Raw genomic sequence first — 15,974 nt, 5'->3', positions numbered from 1 at the left:
TGCAAAATCATACTGGCCTGATGGAGGCGGCTGCAGGGGCGGAATTCTGGAGCTGTTCCCTGGTGGACGCTAGGGGGCGCTATTCCCATAGAAAACAACTGACGCTTCTCAGCGGCCTTAGGGATATAGAAGCGTGCTTCTGGGTAAAGCCTCTGGGGTGGGTGCGCGGGTCACCAGTCTCCTCAAACACTGTTTCATGCCGCTCAGGCATACGTTGGTGGAGGGCTCCATGTCCCCATATACCCACCGAGTCCTCTCCTCTCTCCCTTTCCTCTGGCCCCTCTCCCCCTCCCCTCTCATCTTCTCTTTAAGACAAAAATTTCTTGTAGCTCAGGTTGTCCTTAAACTCCACGTAGCCCAGGATGACTTGGACACTCTGTCCGTCCCTAGTTCCAGGGCCACGTGGAAGCCGCGCCGTGGCCATGTAGGTGAGGATGGCCTTGGACTCTCTCTTCGGTTGCTCCTTTTGTTTTCTTTCTGAGAGAGTCTAATATAATTCTATTTCTTCCTTCTCTTTTCTCTCTCCAAATCCTCCCATAGATCTTTGCTTGCTGTCTTTCAAATTCATGGTCTCTCTTTTTATTCCTCATTGTTTCATGCGTATATGCATATGCATATACATTCCTGATACATATAACCTGCCCAGTCGCGTCTGTATGGTGTGACCTGCGTGTGTGTTTTCAGGGCTCACTGCGTAGTATGGGATAACCGAATGGGGCGCTCTTCCCGGGGAAGATTGTTTGTCCCACTCTCAGAATCCCTTCCTTGCCTGGAGGTCTTTGGGTAGGATGCACGCCTCATGGCTTTTCTCTGCCCATTCTGAAATGTCTTGCTCAGCTCACATTTAGTTAATTATGTTGGTGATGCATTATGGGTACAGCCTCTGATATTTCTAGAAGACACAATCTCATAGCAAGCCCCCAATCGCCTGGCTCTTACACTTTTTTTTTTTTTTTTGAGACAGGGTTTCTCTATGTAGCCTTGACTGTCCTGGACTCACTTTGTAGATCAGGCTGGCCTCGAACTCACAGCGATCCTCCTGCCTCTGCCTCCCCAGTGCTGGGATTATAGGCGTGCGCCACCACCGCCAGGATCCTTTTTTCTTTTTTCTTTTTTTTTTTTTCTTTTAAATATTTATTGAATATTATGTATACAGTGTTTTGCCTGCATGTACACCTGCAGGCCAGAAGAGGACATTAAATCACATTACATTATAGATGGTTGTGAGCCACCATGTGGTTGCTGGGAATTGAACTCAGGACCTCTGGAAGAGCAGTCAGTGCTCTTAACCTCTGAGCCATCTCTCCAGCCCGCTTTTTTCTTTTTTAAGTTGATTATGTCAAGTATTTTGTCACAGTGACAAAAAACTAACTAGCAGTCACCAGCAATTATCCTCAGAACGTTATATGTGTCGATCCATGTTTAAATGTTTCTACCAGTAAATAGTAATTATATATGATACTGGGGCTCATTATGGCATTGTCATAAGTGTGTCAGAGGATTTGCTGTCACAGTAAATTTGGTGCTAGCCCTTCTCCTCAATATGAGGTAACTGAGCCATGAGGGATTAGATACCTGCCTAAGGCTAAAAGGATCTTTGAAAACTCTCTCTAATTCTCTCTCTCTCCAGCCATGCGTGTCAGTGAAGGGCGCTACTCACTGAGCTACATAACCAGCTGAGAAAAGTCTTGCTCTGATTCCAGATTGGTCTGGAACTTTTTACCCTGCGGCCTCTAAATGCTTAGGTAACAGGTCTGAGCACTAGGCCAGGCCTTTGGCCTCTGCATTCTTAGGGTTTCCCTGCAGCTCTCTCAGCTGGCTGCACCTGCTGAGCCTAGCAGGGAGGATCCTGGGAATTGGGATCACATCCTGGACCAAGCAAGTAAGAGATCAAGGGGGGAAGGGGAGGGAAAGAAACAAACCAGTTCTGATCTGAGACTTAGCTAAATCCTCTAGGGAGTCAAAGAAAACAGTGGCCCGGCCCAGCAGAGGAATTTTCCTTGCTGGTTTTCTCTGTGCTGTGCTGTAGCTCTCCTTTGATGAGAAGTGGGAAGGTCAATGGAGGGATTTCTCAGGATGGCTCCTGCAGGGTACCTGGGCTGGAGCAGGGCAAGGCTGAAAGGTAGATCCCGGGCCTACCGTCCCAGGGAGGAGCTGGGGGCGTGGCTTGCCTGTAGAGGGCTGCCCTGGCAACTGGGATCCCTGAGCTGCACTCCCAGCAATCAGCACCACAAATCAAGTGGCCTGAGGAGGACTCAGTCTGTAACGGAGTACTCGCCTGGCAAACTGGAAAACCTGAATTTGATCCTCAGCACCCACACAGAAAAACAAAAACCAGCCAGGTGGTGCACACCTTTAATCCCAGCACTCGGGAGGCAAAGGCCAATAGATCTCTGTGGGTTTGAGGCCAGCTTGGTCTACAGAGTGAGGTCTAGGAAAGCCAGGGCTACCCAGGGAAATCCTGTCTTGAAAAACAAAACAGCAGTGAAAAACCAGATGAAGGAGAACTGAAGAGTTGGGTTGGTGGTTAGGAGCACAGACTGCTCTTCCAAGAGACCCAGGTTCAGTTCCCAGCAACCACATGGCAGCTTACAGCTGTCTGTAACTCCTGTTCCAGGGGATCTGACACTCTCACTCACACACACACACACACACACACACACACACACACACACACAAGCAGGCAGAACACTAACGTACATAAAATAAAAATACGTTATTTAAAACCCCAGGTGAAGCAGGGCATGGTGGCGCACTCAGGAAGCAGAGGCAGGTGGATTTCTGTGAGTTCTAGGCCAGTGTGGTCTACAAAGTGAGTCCAGGACAGCCAAGACTACACAAAGAAACCCTGACTTGAAAAATAAAAAACAGAGCCGGGCGTGGTGGCGCATGCCTTTAATCCCAGCACTCGGGAGGCAGAGGCAGGCGGATCGCTGTGAGTTCGAGGCCAGCCTGGTCTACAAAGTGAGTCCAGGACAGTCAAGGCTACACAGAGAAACCCTGTCTCGAAAAACCAAAAAAAAAAAAAACAAAAACAACAACAAAAAACCAGGTGAAGCAGCATTTGCCTATAGTGTAAACACAAGGAAGCAAAACAGGAGGATCCCTGGAGCTCGCTGACCACCACACACACACACACACACACACACACACACACACACACACACACACACACCATGCACGCATATTCATACACGCTCACAATTATACTCACACATGCATACTCACACACACACTTACACTTACGCTCACACATGCACACTCACACACACACTCACACTTACGCTCACACATGCATACTCACTCACACATGTACACTCTTACATTCACACAACCAGTGTCAAACTCTGGCTTGCACAAACAGGTGCCTTGCATGCATGTGTGAACATACACACAGGATCATGTATACACATAACATAAACATACAATTAAAAGTAAATACTTGAGCTAGGTGTGGTGGCTCATGCCTTTAATCCAGGAGGGAGGCAGAGGCAGGTGGATCACTGTAAGTTCGAGGCCAGCCTGGTCTACAAACTGAGTCCTGGATAACCAGGACTACACAGAGAGACCTTGACTCAAAAAAAAAAAAAAAAAATCTAATATATACATTACATTTAGTGGAGGCCAGGTGTGCTAGTGCCCCTGTGATCCCAGCCAATCTGGCAGCATAGCAAGATCCCTCTTTTAAAAATCAAGGGTCAAGCCGGGCAGTGGTGGCGCACGCCTTTAATCCCAGCACTTGGGAGGCAGAGACAAGTGGATCGCTTTAAGTTCGAGGCCAGCCTGGTCTACAAAGTGACTGCAGGATAACCAAGATAACATAGAGAAACCCTGTCTCAAAAAAAGAAAAGAAAAGAAAAGAAAAAGAAAGAAAAAAAAGACAAAACAAACAAACAAACAAACAAAAAACCAAAAAAACCCCAAACAAAAATGCAAGGGCCAGATCTTGGTGTTACAGACAGTCATGAGAATTGGGAGTTGAACCTGGGTGCTCTGGAAGAGCAGTCAGTGCTCTTAACCGCTGAACCATCTCTCCCTCTGCAATTTCTAATTTTTAACATTTTATTTCTTTATTGTAGAGGTTGGTTGTCTCTTTCCACCATAAGGGTCCCAGGGATTGTACTAAGGGGGTAGGGTCTGGTGATATTCGTTGTTGAGACATGTGTAGCTCAGGCTGGCCTGGAATTCACTATGTAGCTCAGGCTGGCCTGGAACTCACTATATAACCCAGGCTGGCCTTGAGTGCTTGATCTTCCTGTCCCACCCTTCTAGGGCTGCCTAGGGCTGACATTTCTGATGTCAGCCATTTGGCATTGCAGTAGAAGGTGGGTGGCTTTGCCCTTCTGTCCTCAGTTTCCCCTCTTGCAATGGGGACTCTTAAGGGCACCTTCCTCAGAGTTGAGGTTCTGTGGATCTGAAGGTATTCTGCAAAGCTCTTGGCACCTAGTAAAAACCCAGCAAACAGTACGAACTGCTACAGTTATCCACTCCTGCCCTTGGCAAGTCTGTCTCCCCATATTTGCTAGGAGCACTTTTGCCCCCAAACACCTTGAAAACTGGTCAGAAAAACTCTCCCACTCAACCAGGACCCTCACCAAGCCTCATACCAATTTTTTTTTTTTTAATTTCAATTTTAAGACATGTTACTTATTTACTTGTGTGTGGACAGACAAACCTGCTGCGCTGTGTGAGTGGAGAGCACAGTGCAGATGTGGAGGTCAGAGGCCCAGGGATCAAACTCAGGTCACTGGGCTTGGCAACCCGAGCCTCTTACCCAGGGAACCATCTCACTGGCCCCTGAATGTGGCCTTCAGCATCTGAAGCGGCAATAACGTCTCTAAGCTGTTGCCTGTAGCAATAAGTAATTCTTTTTGTCTTCCTGAAGAATATTCCATGGTACAGACAGACCCTGGCACAACACTGACTCCTGGACACACAATTGGCCATTTCAAGTCATTGGCAATAATGAATAAAGCTGCTATGTCTGCTGTGGTTACATTCACGGGCAGTGGGTTTTCTGGCAGGGTGTGGGGAGTGGTTAGCTGTGGGGGGGGGCAGTCTTATCAGAGTTCAAGAGAAAAGCAATTAGATGGACATACTGAAGTCCCAGCAGCCACTGGGAAAGGGGGAGTGCAAGTGGCAGGGAGAAAGACATGCCATGTGACTTAGGGTCCGAGAAAGCAGGAAGGTTAGGCCGGCAGGATGGCTTAGTGAGCGAAGGTACTTGCCACCAAGCCTGGCGATCTGAGTTCAATCCCCAGGACCCACACAATGGAAGGACAGAACCAACTCCTACAAGCTGCCCTCTGACCTCCACATAGATGCCCACAGCATACCTGTACATGGCTGCCCACCCTGCCCACCCACCCAAATAATTAAACACACATAAAAAGAAAGCAACCAGGGTCTGTAGTGGTAGTCTGTGAGCTTCTGCATGGGGCATGGAGGGGCAGAGGGGTCTTCAAAGAAAACAGTGAGAGAGTACAGAGGGCCAGAGGGAACACGCTTTGGGGTTGTTCACTGTGCAGAGAGGGACAAGGTGTGCATCCTGGTTTCTTCTTCTTCTTCTTCTTCTTCTTCTTCTTCTTCTTCTTCTTCTTCTTCTTCTTCTTCTTTCTTCTTCTTGGTTTTTCGAGACAGGGTTTCTCTGTGTAGCCTTGACTGTCCTGGACTCACTTTGTAGACCAGGCTGGCCTCGAACTCACAGTGATCTGCCTGCCTCTGCCTCCCGAGTGCTGGGATTAAAGGCATGTGCCACCATGCCCGGCTGCATCTTGGTTTCTATTGCAATGGCAAAGCCCATGGCCAGAAGGAATATGGGGAAAGAGGGTTTATTTCATATTACAATGGCTCTGTGGTGGTTTGAACAAATATTGCTCTCATAGGCCAATAGGGAGTGGTACTGTTAGGAGGCGTGGCCTTGGTAGAGGAAGTTTGTCACTGGGTAGGCGGGCTTTGAGGCTTTAGAAGCTCAAGCCAGGCCTAGTGGCCCACTGTCTCTTCCTGCTGCCTGTAGATCCAGATGTAGAACTCAGCTCCTCCAGCACCATGTCTGCCTGCGTGTTGCCATGCTTCCTGCCATGATGATAATGGACTAAACCTCTGAGCTGTAAGCCAGCCCCAACTAAGTGTTTTCCTTTATAAGAGTTGCGTCTCCTCACAGCAGTGGAACCCCTAACTAAGACACCAAGGCTAGACTGAAGAGCTATGAAATAAGGGCTCCAGCAAAGGAGAGTTCTGAACAGCCGAGCACTGACTGTTGTGTGGCTATTGATGGCCAGTCGTATGCAGCTCTATAATGCAAAGGAGCAAACTGAGCAAAGTGTAGAGTTAGAGGAGAAAAGGAGCCCTGGGAAGTATAAACAGATGAAAGAAAAGCCTGAAGCCAAGTGGAATAAAGAGAGTGGTGACCTCAGAGCGAGCAGGACCTCACCTAGCTAAGCCTCCAACTTGTGAAAAGGAATTTTTACTTTATTTATTTATTATTTTTTATGTATACAGTGCTCTGCCTGCATGTACACCTGTATGCCAGAAGAGGGCATCAGATCACATTATAGATGGTGGTGAGCCACCATGTGGTTGCTGGGAACTGAACTCAGGTCCTCTTGAAGAGCAGTCAGTGTTCTTAACCGCTGAGCCATTTCTCCAGCTCCCCTGAAAAGGAAGTAAAGGAAAGCCAGTCATGGTGGTGCACACCTTTAATCCCAGCACTCAGATGGCAGAGGCTGTGGAGTTCAAGGTCAGCTTGGTCAACAGAGCGAGTTGCAGGACAGCTAAGCTTAGGTGGTATAGAGAACCATCGGAAATAGAAAGCTGATGAAGTAATGGAAAGCTGCTGAGGCCAGGCATATGTCAGGAGTGTCCCTGCATGGAGACCCAGAGAGGCCACTGCATGAGGCCTCACCTTTACCTGTGAACCCCGGATTGCTTTGAAGATCCCAAGATGTTGGAGGTGCCAGAGCCTGGGATACCTGCCGAGGAAAGCTGCTCACAGGGGATGGAACAAGCCCAGGAGAGGGGAGTGTTGCAGTCAATGGAGCTGCAGATCTGAAGAGCGCTTTGACACCAGACATGGAGCTGCAGAGTTTGGGGTTTGCCCAGCTGGCTTTCAGCCTTGCTTTGGCCCAGTATTTCCTTAAGGTAATGCATATCCTGCGCTGTTGTATGTTGGAAGGATGCAATCTGCTTCTCATTTTGATTTTTACAGAGGACTACCATTAAGAGATTGCATGACTCTCAGAAGAGACTTTGAACTTTGGACTTTTAGGCATTGTAGAGACTATGATAGACTATGGGGACTTTTGAAGTGGATCAAATGCAGTTCTGCGCTATGATATGTCTACCAGCCTATGGGGCCAAGCTGTGGACTGAGGTGACTGGCATAAAAATGGCCCCCATAGTGCCGGGCATGATGGCACACCTTCAAAACCCAGCACTCGGGAGGCAGAGGCAGGTGGATCGCTGTGAATTTGAGGCCAGCCTGGTCTACAAAGTGAGTCCACGACAGCCAAGGCTACATAGAGAAACCCTGTCTCGAAAAAACAAAGCAAAACAACAACAACAACAACAAAAAAAAAACCCAAAAACTGACCCTCATAGGTCCGTAGGGAATGGCACTATTAGGAAGTGTGTGGCCTTGGAGGAGGGGTGTGTGTGTGTGTGTGTGTGTTTGTGTGTGTGTGTGTGTGTGTGTGTAGGAGGAGGGGGGGGATTTGAGATTTTAGAAGTTCAAGCCAGGCCTAGTGGCCCACTGTCTTTTCCTGCTGCCTGTGGATCCAGATGTAGAACTCAGCTCCCTCTCCAGCACCATGTCTGCCCGTGCTGCCTTGTGTCCCGTCACCATGACCATAATGCACTAAACCTCCAAACTGTAAGCCACCCCAACTAAATGTTTTTCTTTATAAGAGTTGCCATGGTCATGGTGTCTCCTCACAGTAATAAAACCCTAAGACAGGCTCCCACAGGCTTGTGTATTTGGGTTTTTTTTTTTTTCTTTTTTTGCGAGGGGTGGGGAGTGGGCAGCATTGTTTGCTTATGGTTTGATTTTTTTTTTGGCATTTAATTTTTTTATTCATTAATTAATTTGCTTTACATCCTAATTGACGCTTGCCCTCCTCTCCTCCTAGTCCCTCCCTCTCCTCTCCCCTCCCCTCTTCCCTATGTCTCCCTCCCTTTCTCCTCAGAAAAGGGGAGACCTCCCATGGTTATCAACCTGTCTTGGCATATCAAGCTGTAGGTGCACTGGGCTATCTCCTTCTCCTGAGGCTAGACAAGGCTGTCCAGTTAGGCAAAAGGTATCCAAAGGTAGGGCAACAGAGTCAGAGACAGCCCCCACCCCTACTGTTAGATGTCCCACATGAGGACCAAGCTGTACATCTGTTACATATGTGGGGGAGGGGCTTAGATCATCCCATGGATGCTCTCTGGTTGGTCGTTCAGTCTCTGTGAGGCCCTATGGGTCCAGGTGAGTTGATTCTGCAGGTTTTCTTGTGGTGTTCTTGACCTCTCTAGCTCCTTCAATCCTTCCTCCCACTCTTCCATAGGATTCCCCAAGCTCTGCCTAATGCTTCGCTGTGCATCTCTGCATCTGTTTTCATCAGCTGCTGGATGGAGCCTCCCAGATGACAGTTATGCTAGGCTCCTGTCTGCAAGTAGAGCAGAATATTATTACAAGTGTTGGGGTGGGCTCTCCCATGGTGTGGGATTCAAGCTGGTCCAGACATTGGTTGGTCATTCCTTCACTTTCTGCTCCCTCTTTATCCCTGCACCTCTTATAAACAGGAAAATTGTGAGCTGTTGGTTTTGTGACTGGGTTGGTGTCGCCATGCCTCCATTGGAAGTCTTGCCTGGTTACAGGACGTGACTGTTTCAGGTTCCATATCGCCTATTGCTAGGAGTCTTAGCTAGGGTCACCTTCATAGATTCCTGGAAGTTTCCATTGTCCTAGATTCCAGCTTGTCCCAGAGATACATACACACACACACACACACACACACATACACACACATACACACACATACACAGACACATACACACACACTTACACACACATACACATACACACACATACACACACATATACACACATACACACACACATACACACATACACACACACATACACACACATACACACACATACACACACACACATACACACACACACACACTGTTCCAGTTCTCTCTCCCACTATCTTCCCTACACTTGATGCCCCCTGTTCCCCTGCCCACCCTCTTTCCCATCCAGTTCCCTCCATCCACCCACCCCAGATGTCTATTTTATTTTTCCTTCTCAGTGAGATTCAAGCTTCCTTCCTTGGGCCCTCCTTGTTACTTAGCTTTCTGGGTCTGTGGATTGCAGCATGGTTATCCTGTACTATATGGCTAAAATCCACTCTTTTTTGTTTGTTTGTTTTGTTTTTTGAAACAGGGTTTCTCTGTGCAGCCTTAGCTGTCCTGGACTCACATTGTAGACCAGGCTGGCCTCGAACTCACAGTGATCCAGCTGCCTCTGCCTCCTAAGTGCTGGGATTAAAGGCGTGCGCCACCACACCAGCTAAAATCCACTTATAAGTGAGTACATACCATGGTTGTCTTTTTGAGTCTGGGTTACCTCGCTCAAGGTGATCTTTTCCGATTCCACCCATTTACCTGCAGATTTCATGATGTCATTGTTTTTAATAGCTGAGTAGTATCCATTGTGTAAATGTATCACATCTTTTCATCCATTCTTCAGTTGATAGACATTAGGTTGTTTCCAGTTCCTGGCTATTACAAATTAAGCTGCTATGAGCATAGTTGAGCAAGTGTCCTTGTGGTATGGTGGAGCATCTTCTGGGTGTATGCCCAGGGGTGGTATAGCTAGGTCTTGAGGTAGAACTATTCCCAATTTTCTGATAAAACACCAAATTTCCAAAGTGATTGTACAAGTTTGCACTCCCCTTAGCAATCGAGGAGTGTTTCCCTTGCTCCACATCCTCACAAGCATGGGCTGTCAATTAATTTTTTTTTTTTATCTTAGCCATTGTATTGGGTGTAAGATGGAATCTCAGAGTCATTTTGATTTGCATTTTCCTGATGACTAAGAATGTGGAACAAATGATAAACAGGCTGAAGAAGAAATTAGGAAAACAACACCCTTCACAATAGCTACAAATAATATAAAGTATCTTGGGATAGCTCTAACCAAACAAATTAAAGACTTTCTTGGCAAGAACTTCAAGTCTCTGAAGAAAGAAATTGAAGAAGATATTATTAGAAGATGGGAAGATGTCCCATGCTCGTGGATGGTAGGATTAACATAGTAAAAATAGCCATCTTACCAAAAGCAATCTACAGATTTAATGCCAATTCCCATCAAAATACCTACACAATTCTTTATAGTTCTTGAAAGATCAATTCTCAACTTCATATGGAAAAACAAAAAACTCAGAGTAGCTAAAACAATCCTGTACAACAAAAGAACTGCTGGAGGTTTCACCATCCCTGATCTCAAGCTGTACTACAGAGCAACAGTAATAAAAACTGCATGGTATTGGCATAGAAACAGACAGGTTGATCAATGGAATTTAATTGAAGACCAGAAATAAACCCACACACCAGCCGGGCGTGGTGGCACACTCCTTTAATCCCAGCACGCGGGAGGCAGAGGCAGGCGGGTTGCTGTGAGTTCAAGGCCAGCCTGGTCTACAAAGTGAGTCTAGGACAGCCAAGGCTACACAGAGAAACCCTGTCTCAAAAAACCAAAAAAGAAAAATTAAATTAAAATTAAAAAATAAAAAATAACACACACACACACACACACACACACACACACCAATGGACACTTGATTTTTGATTTTTGACAAAGAAGCCAGAAATATACAATGGAAAAAAGAAAGCATCTTCAACAAATGGTGCTGGCCTAACTGGATGTCTGCCTGTAGAAGAATGCAAATAGATCCCGGTTCATCACCCTGCACAAAGGTCAAATCCAAGTGCATCAAAGACCCCAACATAAAACCAGATACACTAAAGCTGACAGAAGAAAATGTGAGGAATAACAGACCTGAACTCACTGGCACAGGGGACAACTCTGAACAGAACCCCAACAGCTCAGGATCTAAGATCAACAATTAATAAATGGGACCTCATGAAACCAAAAACTTTCCTTAAGGCAAAGAACCCCACCAAAAGGACAAAACTGTCAGCCTACAAAATAGAAAAAGATCTTTCCCAGCCCTATATCCCACAGAAGGCTGATATCCAAAATATATAACGAACTCAAGAAATTAGACAGCAACAAACCAAACAACCCAACTAAAAATGAGGTACAGGGCTGGTGAGATGGCTCAGCGGTTAAGAGCACTGCCTGCTCTTCCAGAGGACCCGGGTTCAATTCCCAGCAACCACATGGCAGCTTGCAACTGTCTGTAACTCCAAGATCTGACACCCTCACACCAAGGCACATAAATTAAGATTAAATAAAATATTTTTTTAAAAAATAAAAATAAAAATGGGGTACAGAGCTACACAGAGAATTTGAGAGAATTAAAGAAGAATCTTTAGTGGCCGAGGAGCACTTAAAGAAAGGCTCCTCCAGCACTCGGGAGGCAGAGGCAGGCGGATCGCTGTGAGTTCGAGGCCAGCCTGGTCTACAAAGCGAGTCTAGGACAGCCAAGGCTACACAGAGAAACCTTGTCTCGAAAAACCAAAAAAAAAAAAAAAAAAAAAAGAAAGGCTCCTGTATTTTGAATGCTTACTTATTAGGGAGTGGCACTACATGAGAGGGGTTGGGGTGTGGCCTTCTGGAGGAAGTGTGTCACTGGAGGTGGGCTTTGAGGCTTCAAAAGCCCAAGCCAGACCCAATCTGTCCATCTCTGTCTGTCTCTCCCCCACCCGTGGGTCAGGATGTAAAGCTCTCAGCTATCTCTCCTGCTCCATGTGGGCCACCATGCTCCCTGCCATGAAGACAGGGCACTAAGCCTCTGCAGCTGTAAGGCAGCCCCCAGTGCAATGCTTCCTCTCGTAAGAGCTGCCTTGGTCATGATGTCCCTTCACAGCTACAGAAGGATGACTTAGATTCGGCCTGTTCCTCATGGGTTGCTCAGCCTGATTTCTTACATATCCCAGGACCAGCAGGCCAGGGTGGCACCATCCACAGTGGGCTGGACCCTCTCACATCAGTAATCAAAAATCATGAAGGCATTTTCTCAATTGAGGTTCCTCTTTCGAGATGACCCTGGCTTTTGTCTAGTTGACAAAAAGCTACCCAGCACACGGAGGAGAGGAGAGGAAAGTTACACTTTCTTTTTTTTCTTTTCTTTCTTTTTTTTTTTTTTTTTTTTTGGAGACATGGTTTCTCTGTGTACGCTTGGCCGACCTGGACTCACTTTATAGACCAGGCTGGCCTCGAACTCACAGCGATCCACCTGCCTCTGCCTCCCAAGTGCTGGGATTAAAGGCGTGCGCCACCACGCCCGGCAGTTATACTTTTTTTTTTAAAGCCTATCATTATCAGGGCTGGAAAGCTGGCTAAGCAGTTATGAGCACTGGCCGCTCTTCCAAGTTTGGTTCCCAGCATCCACATGGCAGCTCACAACCAGCTGTAACTGTGGTTCTAGGGGATCCAACACCCTCTTCTGGCTTCCAAGAGCACTGCATGAACATGGTGCACACTCATACATGCATACAAAACACACACAAGATAAAATAATCATTATGTGCCTGTGGTGTTCATATGTGTGATCTGAGTGATGTTGGTGTGTGCTGAGTGTGTGATCTGAGTGATGTTGGTGTGTGATGAGTGTGTGATCTGAGTGATGTCGGTGTGTGCTGAGTGTGTGGTGTGAGTGATGTTGGTGTGTGCTGAGTGTGTGGTGTGAGTGATGTTGGTGTGTGCTGAGTGTGTGGTGTGAGTGATGTTGGTGTGTGCTGAGTGTGTGGTGTGAGTGATGTTGGTGTGTGCTGAGTGTGTGGTGTGAGTGATGTTGGTGTGTGCTGAGTGTGTGTGTGGTGTGAGTGATGTTGGTGTGTGCTGAGTGTGTGATGTGAGTGATGTTGGTGTGTGCTGAGTGGTGATCTGAGTGATGTTGGTGTGTGCTGAGTGTGTGTGGTGAGTGATGTTGGTGTGTGCTGAGTGTGTGGTGTGAGTGATATTGTGTGTGTGCTGAGTGTGGTGTGTGAGTGATGTTGGTGTGTGCTGAGTGTGTGGTGTGAGTGATGTTGGTGTGTGCTGAGTGTGTGGTGTGATGGTGGTTGTGTGTGCTGAGTGTGTGATTGATGATGTTGGTGTGTGTGTCTGAGTGTGTGGTGTGAGTGATGTTGGTGTGTGCTGAGTGTGTGGTGTGAGTGATGTTGGTGTGTGCTGAGTGTGTGTGTGTGTGAGTGATGTTGGTGTGTGCTGAGTGTGTGATCTGAGTGATGTTGGTGTGTGTGCTGAGTGTGTGGTGTGAGTGATGTTGGTGTGTGCTGAGTGTGTGGTGTGAGTGATGTTGGTGTGTGCTGAGTGTGTGGTGTGAGTGATGTTGGTGTGTGCTGAGTGTGTGATCTGAGTGATGTTGGTGTGTGCTGAGTGTGTGGTGTGAGTGATGTTGGTGTGGTGTGAGTGTGGTGTGAGTGAGTGTGTTGTGTGTGCTGAGTGTGAGTGTGTGATCTGAGTGATGTTGGGGTGTGCTGAGTGTGTGGTGTGAGTGATGTTGGTGTGTGCTGAGTGTGTGTGGTGTGAGTGTTGGTGTGTGCTGAGTGTGTGGTGTGAGTGATGTTGGTGTGTGCTGAGTGTGTGGTGTGAGTGATGTTGTGTGTGTGCTGAGTATGTGGTGTGAGTGATGTTGGTGTGTGCTGAGTGTGTGGTGTGAGTGATGTTGGTGTGTGCTGAGTGTGTGGTGTGAGTGATGTTGGTGTGTGCTGAGTGTGTGGTGTGAGTGATGTTGGTGTGTGCTGAGTGTGTGGTGTGAGTGATGTTGGTGTGTGCTGAGTGTGTGATCTGAGTGATGTTGGTGTGTGCTGAGTGTGTGGTGTGAGTGATGTTGGTGTGTGCTGAGTGTGTGTGTGAGTGATGTTGGTGTGCTGAGTGTGTGGTGTGAGTGAGTGTGTTGGTGTGTGCTGAGTGTGTGGTGTGAGTGATGTTGGTGTGTGCTGAGTGTGTGGTGTGAGTGATGTTGGTGTGTGCTGAGTGTGTGGTGTGAGTGATGTTGGTGTGTGCTGAGTGTGTGGTGTGAGTGATGTTGGTGTGTGCTGAGTGTGTGGTGTGAGTGATGTTGGTGTGTGCTGAGTGTGTGATCTGAGGGATGTTGGTGTGTGATGAGTGTGTAATGAGTGTCTGTGACGCCTTTGCCATGGCTTATGTGTGGAGGTGAAACAGCCTCACAGGGGTGCTGTTAGGTGCCCCTTTCTGCCTTTATATCCATTCCAGGATCAAACTCAGGTCGCCAATCTTTGCTTTGTTGTTTTGTTTTGTTTTCAAGACAGTATTTCTCTGTGTAACATCCCTGACTGTCCATGAACTCAATCTGTAGAGCAATCTGACCTCGAAGTCACAGAGATCCTCCTGCCTCTGCCTCCCAAGTGCTGGGATTACAGGTACGGTCACCACTGCCTGGCTAGGTCACCAGTCTTACACGTAAGCTCCTTTACGGATGGAGCTGTCCTGTTGACTCTTGCTTCTTTTCTTTTCTCTTTCTTTCTTTCTTTCTTTCTTTTTTTTTTTTTTTTTTTGAGATATAAAATGTGAACTTGAAGTGGTGGCGCACGCCTTTAATCCCAGCACTCAGGAGGCAGAGGCAGGCAGATTGCTGTGAGTTCGAGGCCAGCCTGATCTACAAAGTGAGTCCAGGACAGTCAAGGCTACATAGAGAAACCCTGTCTCGAAAAAACAAAAACAAAAAAGTGAATGCCTTTACTTAATACCACCATACATGGACAACACTTCTATGTGTGTGTTTTATAAATATGTATTTGCACGCACACACACCACATATATGCATAAATATATAATATATACAATACGTGTATATATGTATATGTGTACACACACACACTCAACAAAAGCGTGCTTTGGGCGGTAGCTCAGAGACAGAGTGCTTGCTTAGAGCATCCTCTGTAATGAAAAAAATGTGCGCAGTGGATTCCAGGGAGCTGCAGCATCAGAGACAGGCAAGCATCCGGTGACTAGGTCACTGCCCAAAGAAAACAGGAAGCCTGGGACCTGCCCCTGTGGCCTCTCTTTGTGACTTCAGGTCCCAAAGGCAGGCCAGGACACCCTGCCTGGCTTCAGCTTCCTTTCCTAGCTCCGGAAGGAGCAAAGAAAACAATCCTGTGAGGCCCTGGTGGCTTATGTTAGGCTGGCATGCCTTACTGGCCCTGCTGTGGCTCTGTGGGCTGAGGCCTGCCGCCCCACTGCACCCAGCTTACCAAAGAGGATACTGAGGGCCAAACAGTGCCCAAGCCACCTGCGGTCAGCCTGGAAATGGAGTCCCAAACCGCGGCAGGGAGAGGGAACCACGCTAGAAGGCAGGCGGTATGCAGCCAGCCAGGCAGCAGGAAGCACGCCCGCAGGCAGGCATGCATCACGCCCCCCGCATGCAGCATGACTCCGCCGCCCGCAGTCAGGCAGGCATGCACGTCACGCACTCACTCACGCAGCAGGCACGCACGTAGGTACGCATCATTCAGGCATTCGCGCGCCCATTCATTCATTCATTACGCACATCACTCTCCTCACTCATCCATTCACTCACTTACTTATTCATTCATTCACTCACTCATTCATTCCCTCACTTACTTACTCATTCATTCATTCACTCACCCATTCATTCATTTACTCATTCATTCATTCACTTATTTATTTACTCATTCATTCATTCATTCATTCACTCATTCATTCATTCACTCATTCATTCATTCACTCACTCACTCATTCATTCACTCACTCATTCATTCATTCACTCATTCATGCATTGGCTCATTCATCTGTTCACTAACTCATCCATTTATTC

This window comes from Acomys russatus, chromosome 14 (genome assembly GCF_903995435.1).
Source record: "Acomys russatus chromosome 14, mAcoRus1.1, whole genome shotgun sequence".
NCBI classification, from domain to species: domain Eukaryota; kingdom Metazoa; phylum Chordata; class Mammalia; order Rodentia; family Muridae; genus Acomys; species Acomys russatus.
Note: the sequence above shows the minus strand (reverse complement) of the source record.